This window comes from Muntiacus reevesi, chromosome 4 (genome assembly GCF_963930625.1).
Source record: "Muntiacus reevesi chromosome 4, mMunRee1.1, whole genome shotgun sequence".
Classification (NCBI taxonomy): domain Eukaryota; kingdom Metazoa; phylum Chordata; class Mammalia; order Artiodactyla; family Cervidae; genus Muntiacus; species Muntiacus reevesi.
In genome coordinates this window covers 29,896,473-29,903,184 of record NC_089252.1, presented here as the reverse complement: position 1 = coordinate 29,903,184, position 6,712 = coordinate 29,896,473, and positions in this window count along the sequence as shown.

Genomic DNA, 6,712 nt, shown 5'->3' with positions numbered 1-6,712 from the left:
CTGTATTATTTCCCAGAAGCTTTCTTTTAAGGAAGATCATTTAGAAGGACCTTTTAAAGATATATGAAGGGTGAAGTGCCATCAAAAGCCATCTGAATCTAGTTTGTAAGGGTATGTATGTATGTGTGTATGTTTAAAATATCAAGTGTTTTTATATATAAAACAAAATATACGTGTGTTATATAGACACATGTATGCATTTTAACATATTGAAATTAGAACAATACATAAGAGGTTTTTAGATTGACATTTGTTGACAGATTTATGTTCATCAGCATTTGTGCAAAATGTCACTATCCATATCGGGAGACAGTGGCTTAATATCACACAGAAACTATTACCTGTTCCCAGTCCCTCTGCTTGTCCACTGTGTAATCCTCAGTAAGTCACTTGATATCCCTTCCACATACTCATAACCAACGCCTAACTCTTTCCTAAATCTGTGAAACGGGTAGTAATATTTGACTACAAAATCATTTAAGAAGTTCACCTGGAATAGTTTGTACTAAACATACAAACATAGCAAATGTATTTTGCCATTATGAATAATGAATTCTGTTTCCAATCTGTTTCTTTTTCACTCTCATCAATTTTAACTTTTTTTCTTTCATTAAAGTCCCTTTTTAAAATTAGGGACTGATATACATGCACATATACTTTTGTAATTTGTGGTGAATGATATCAAGAAAGAAATGTTTTCAAAATGCACATGTACATCATCTATGTTGTACTACACTGATGTAATTCAGTGAAACTTTTAAAATTTAATTACAACATGTATAGAAACATTTAAACCTCAGTGTTTGCCAATCATCTTTTTTTTTCATGAATGTTCTTAATTTTTATGTTGCATTGTTTCTTTGCTGACTTTTAAAAAAGAATTTATTGGAGGATAATCACTTCACAGTATTGTGCTGGTTTCTGCCACACACCAACGTAAATCAGCCACAGGTATACACATGCCCGCTCCCTCTTGAAACTCCCTCCTATTTCCCATCTTTTCATTCTGAGACTTTTATAACTACCTCAGAGGTCCTTGTTGATCCACTGAAACAAAAAAAAAATCTTGGCAAGATCCATTCTTTACTATAGAAGATGTGAAAAAAAAGAGAGAGCTTACACTAGAATGATATTTACAAATAACAAAAGGTACTTTTAAAGATATCTCTAAAAGGTGAGGCAGCATCTTAAGAAAATAGATCACAGCACATTAGAAAAACCAGATGGTATTCACTTGACTATTGTAAGTAAGTGATCCACTAACAAAAAACAGAGCATGTACCATTGAAAGACCAAAAAGGAAAAAAAAAAAAAAAACAGTTGCTAGAAATGAAATCCATCTTTGTGTTTCTAAGTATGCCAATAGAACTTATTAAATGCACAAGTTAAATTATCACTGTAATCAGTGCTATAAGATTTACATATAATGAAACAAAGAAGGAATAATAACACTTCTTATAATAGCAAATTATGTTTCTTCCATTTAAAAATGTATAATACACAAAATTTTTATGATAAATGAATCTAGATAATGATGCCTATGGATAAATATTTTTAAAGTCTTAAATATTACACACAAGTGAATTAATTTTACATATTTGAAATAGAACATGTTTATACCTCAAAATTTTATATTTTTTGTATAAATGAATACAAATAGATTTCTTTAGTTGGCATAATTTAACAGTTATCATTAAGTTTTAAGTATTATTAAAATACTAGAATATCTGGTTAATGCTGTGGTTCCCCAAAACTGAAATCTTGGTCATTAAAATTCAGAGATAATTAAAAGAAACCCTATATCAATTAGTGGTAACTACAGTTAATGAAAAGAAGAAAATTCAAATTTAAAAGTTAAACGCTATACATAGCAAAAGGAAAATGTAACCATCTGTGAGTACTAGGTATTGGAAGTTAATTTTTTATGTAGATACCCCTTTGCTGTGATATAATGCCAACAGAATAAACAGATGAATAAAGTTCTCCTTTAAAAGAAGTGATCTACATCATTCCTTTTTTACACCTTCTTTTCAGAGAAGGCAAACACCATAATCTCATTTGATCTCAAATAATTTTTGAGAATTTGTTTCTTTAGAATTCTATAAAAATGCAACAGGGGTTCCTATAAAGCAGAAGTTTCAGAAAAAGGGAGATATTCCTGTTGTAGACTTTTTAAGTTATATATAGAGATATATTGTACACTAATGGGATGATATAAAAACAAAATTTTAGGTGTAAGGATTTTTCTCAGGCAAGTTTGGAAATTGTTCCGAGTTAAACAGAATAAACTGTATATTATCCTGTGGGTTGGACATGGATGTTCTGATTTATATGGGTTAACACTTTTCAAAGAATTAGAACACAATAAACTCACAAATCTATAAAGTTCTACCATACAGCACCTACACTGTCTTTGAGGATTCGGAAGGTACTTCATCAATTTTTGGTACCTTTGAATTAATACCTATAAACCTTCATTACCACAATATTTAAGACATGCAGAAGTATCAATTAACAGAAGAGTCTGATGACACAATGTCATATTAACCAAGCTTTAACTGTGTATAAATAGACATTTCATTCTCATCTGCCGGTAGTGTCAGTATTACTATTTTTTGTTTTGATGACTTCATTCTCGTAAATACAAAATCCCCAAATGTAGAAGGAAACTTCTTTGGATAGAAGTTTTCCTAGCCTCTGTTTTCCCGCTTATTTTTTTATTAGACCATATGAGGTCCTCTCAGTGTTCATAGTTACAGCTCCATTCTTGGTACTTTCTAAAGAAATTCATCGGGTTGATGAAAGCATCAACACAGGAGTTAATGGATACTAATATGAAGCAGGAGAAGTGACCTTACTTAGTGCCACCTTGGATAGACACCGTGTCGACCTCTGTCACTGATGTGATTTGACTCTCAATACTGGGACCCTCATAGCTCAATTCATAATGGCTAAGAGTCCATATTCTTTCAGAAGAAAAATTCTAACCATACAGTCCCTATCCGAGTTTTCAGTCTTTTTTATGTATAGTTCTTTGGTCCTTATTCATGGATTGTCCCCTCTTCAAAAATAGATACGTTACTTCCTTTCACCAATGGGTTTCCAAACCTACATTTGCTCTTTTTTGACTGATATTATCAGAACAGTGCAAACCCTAGAAGCTCCATATTTGTACAAAATACATCAGTTTCTATCTCATATCATTTTTTCCTATGACATTCAATCATTACGTTATTTGAACAGTTATCTGTGTAGTATCATCCAGTTGGGGTATCCAAATTCTCGTCTTTATGCCCCACATGAAAATGTTTGTACTGCTATTGTGTTGTTTTCATATCCTGCCCTTTTCTAAGAGATCACTTTTCTGTTCCTTTTAAAGGGCACTGAACCCTCCCAGTATCATTCAAAGCAAACAACATGAAACCTAAAATGTTTTCCCTCATCTTCTTCCTCCTCTTCCTTATCTTTTATTAAAATTGTCACATAAAAATGTCACTCTGAAGAAAAGCCTTGGGTTCATCATTCCCAGCTACCCTTCCCTGGAAAGAGAATACATCACCTTTTAATCATGCTGGCCTTGCTTTTCCATAAGGCAATAAAAAAAAACAGTCTCAACAGAGGTTGCCAGTTATAACTTGTGTATAAAAAATGGAATTAAAAACATTTGAAGAGATAGAATCAGTTTCATAGGGACCCCAGCCCCAGATTTCCCAGGTTTTTTATTTTCTCCTTGCCTTCCTCTAGTCTGTCTTATTTTGTCTTGCATGATTCTTTCTCCCAAACACACCCTTAGGATCTTAAAGGGGACTCCTTCCCTAATTTCCCCATTTTTTCTTCTTTCTTACCAACATGCTTCTGCATTTATTTTCTATTGACTCTATACTCTCACCCTCTACAAATATTCATTATAGCTGAAAGCCTCAATCTACCATCTCTTCTGATGCATCAACAGCACATGAACTGAATTCTGCAAGATTATTTCCTTTTTCTTATTGACCAGATATATGGACTCGTTTTAGACTCACTGCGAGGTTTTTAAAATGAATTTATATCGCTGGTAAAGAAACATGCCTACATCATCAATCTTTTCTTTCCTCTTTAATGATTTTTGCGTGCTTGCTAAGTCGTTTTAGTCATGTCTTATTCTTTGCAACCCCATGGACTGTAGCCCGCCAGACTCCTTTGTCCCTGGGATTCTCCAGGCAGGAATACTATAGTGGGTTGCCATGCGCTTCTCCAGAGGATCTTCCCAGTTGAGGGATTGAACCTGGGTCTCTTATGTCTCCTGCACTGGCAGGCAGATTCCTTACCACTAGCGCCACCTTTTACCTGCCTTCAAATTGGCCAGTTCCTCCAATCACATTTCTTAATCTCCATCGCATGCATTTGGATGCTAAACTCTATAATTTCATCAGTTCAGTTTAGTCGTTTGGTCATGTCCAACTCTTTGCGACCCCATGAACTGCAGCACGCCAGGGCTCCCTGTCCCTCACTAACTCCTGGAGTTTACTCAAACTCATGTCCGTTGAGTCCGTGATGTCATGTGTCCATTAAATCTCATTGTCTGTGGTCCCCTTCTCCTCCTGCCTTCAATCTTTCCCAGCATCACGTCTTTTCCAGCGAGCCAGTTCTTCACATCAGGTGGCCAAAGTACTGGAGTTTCAGCTTCCACATCAGTCCTTCCAATGAATATTCAGTACTGATTTCCTTTACTTTCATGGTTTAACACTAAACCATGACCTGTTATAGGGACTGACTTCTTTTGCATATTCTCTAGAAACTCTGTATCTATCCCCCTTCTGATGAGTGGAATACACACCTTCCCCTTTCTCCTATTTATTACAGGCTGAGTGTTGTGTCAGCTACTTGCAATCTCACAGTGTAAATCCTGGCAGAAGATTATACAGGATATAACCTGTTGGCCTGAGGGATTTGAATTTCTCACATTCTGTGCTGTTTATTCTTGAGACACATGTTCAATAACCCATTTTGCATGGACTCCCATTAAAGTTTTACTTTTCCCTGAAAACCTTTCTTGATTCCTTACCCCCTTTTTCCTGCTTCCTGATCTTACCTGGATCCCACCATCAGCCTTCATGTACCTGAAGTACCCACAGAGATACTGTGTGTTTAAGTGGTGTGTGGGTGGGGGGCAGCTTCCAAGACAGCTCCCAGCAACACTGCCTTCTGTATTCAGAGTTGTCATCCCAACCCCTGAGGGTGAGCTGCATCTAGTGAACTGCCTTAAACAAATACAATATGGCAAACTGTTGGGATGCAACTTCTGAGTTTAGTTTACCAAAGTGCCCCATCTCTGGCTTTTCTTGCTTGCTCAGTCTAAGAGAAGCCACCTGCCATATTGGAGCTCCTCCATGCAGAGGCTCACAAAACAAGAAAATTAGGGGAGCTTCTGACCAAAGGTCAGCAAGAAACTGGGGCCCTCAGGCCACTAGCCCAGGAAAGATTGAGCATGGCCCCAAACCACATGAGTGAACTTAGCTTCTTCTCCAGTCAGGCCTTTACCTGAGATCGCCCACAACCTTCACTGACCCAGAAGACCCAGCTAAGATCTTAACTCACAGAAACTGTGGGATACTAGATATTTGCTGTTTATGTCACTCAGTTTTGGGGAAATTTGTTACATATCAAGAGATAACTAATATACATGGTATTACAAATATGGTTTTATATTTGACTCTTTCATTAGCCTGTGTAAGTAATGACAGAGTTCTAATGAAGTACTCAGCTCTATTTCCTCAGAATCATAATATAATATAGTGTAATAATGGAATGGCAACTCACTCCAGTATTCTTGCCTAGAAAACTCCACGGACAGAGGAGCCTGGTGGACTACAGTCCATGGGGCTGCAAAAGAGTTGGACACGACTGAGTGACTAAACAACAATAAAGTATAATAATGCTTCCCATGTGACTCTAGTGGTAATGAACCCACCTGCCAATGCAAGAGATGTAAGAGACCCAAATTCCATCCCTGGGTCGTGAAGATCCCCTGGAGAAGGGAATACCTGCTCCAATATTCTTGCTTGGAGAATCCCATGGACAGAAGAGCCTGGTGGATTATGATCCATAGGGTCGCAAAGTCAGACATGACTAAAGCAGCTTAGCATGTACGCATAATAATAAAATGTCTAAACCTTAAAATTTGCTCAAGAAACTTATTGAAAAACGATCTAATGAGAGCTTCTCATTTCTCTTAAACTTCTTTAATCACCACCACCAGTAAGCTGCTATCTCAGTTGAGCTCTGTCTTAGTCTGCTTGGGCTTCTGTAACAGAATACCATGGACTGGGTGACTTAAAAACAACAGAAATTTATTTATCACAGTTCTATGGGCTAGAAGTCTAAGATCAAGCTGCAGGTATATTCAGCCTCTAGTGCGGGCTGCTTCCAAGTACATAGTAGCCATCATCTTGCTGTGTCCTCACAGGGTTAAAAGGCCAAGGATCTACCTGGGACCTCTTTTATAAGGGTACTAACATCACTCATGAGGGAGCCACCATCATGACCTAATCACCTCCCAGAGGCCTGACCTTCAAACACTGTCATTCTGGGCATTAAGATTTAACATATGAATTTAGGATGGGTCTTGTGCTCAGTTGTATCTGATTCTTTGTGACCCTATGGACTGTAGCCCGCCAGTCTTCTCTGACTATGGGATTCTCCAGGCAAGAATACTGGAGTGGGTTGCCAT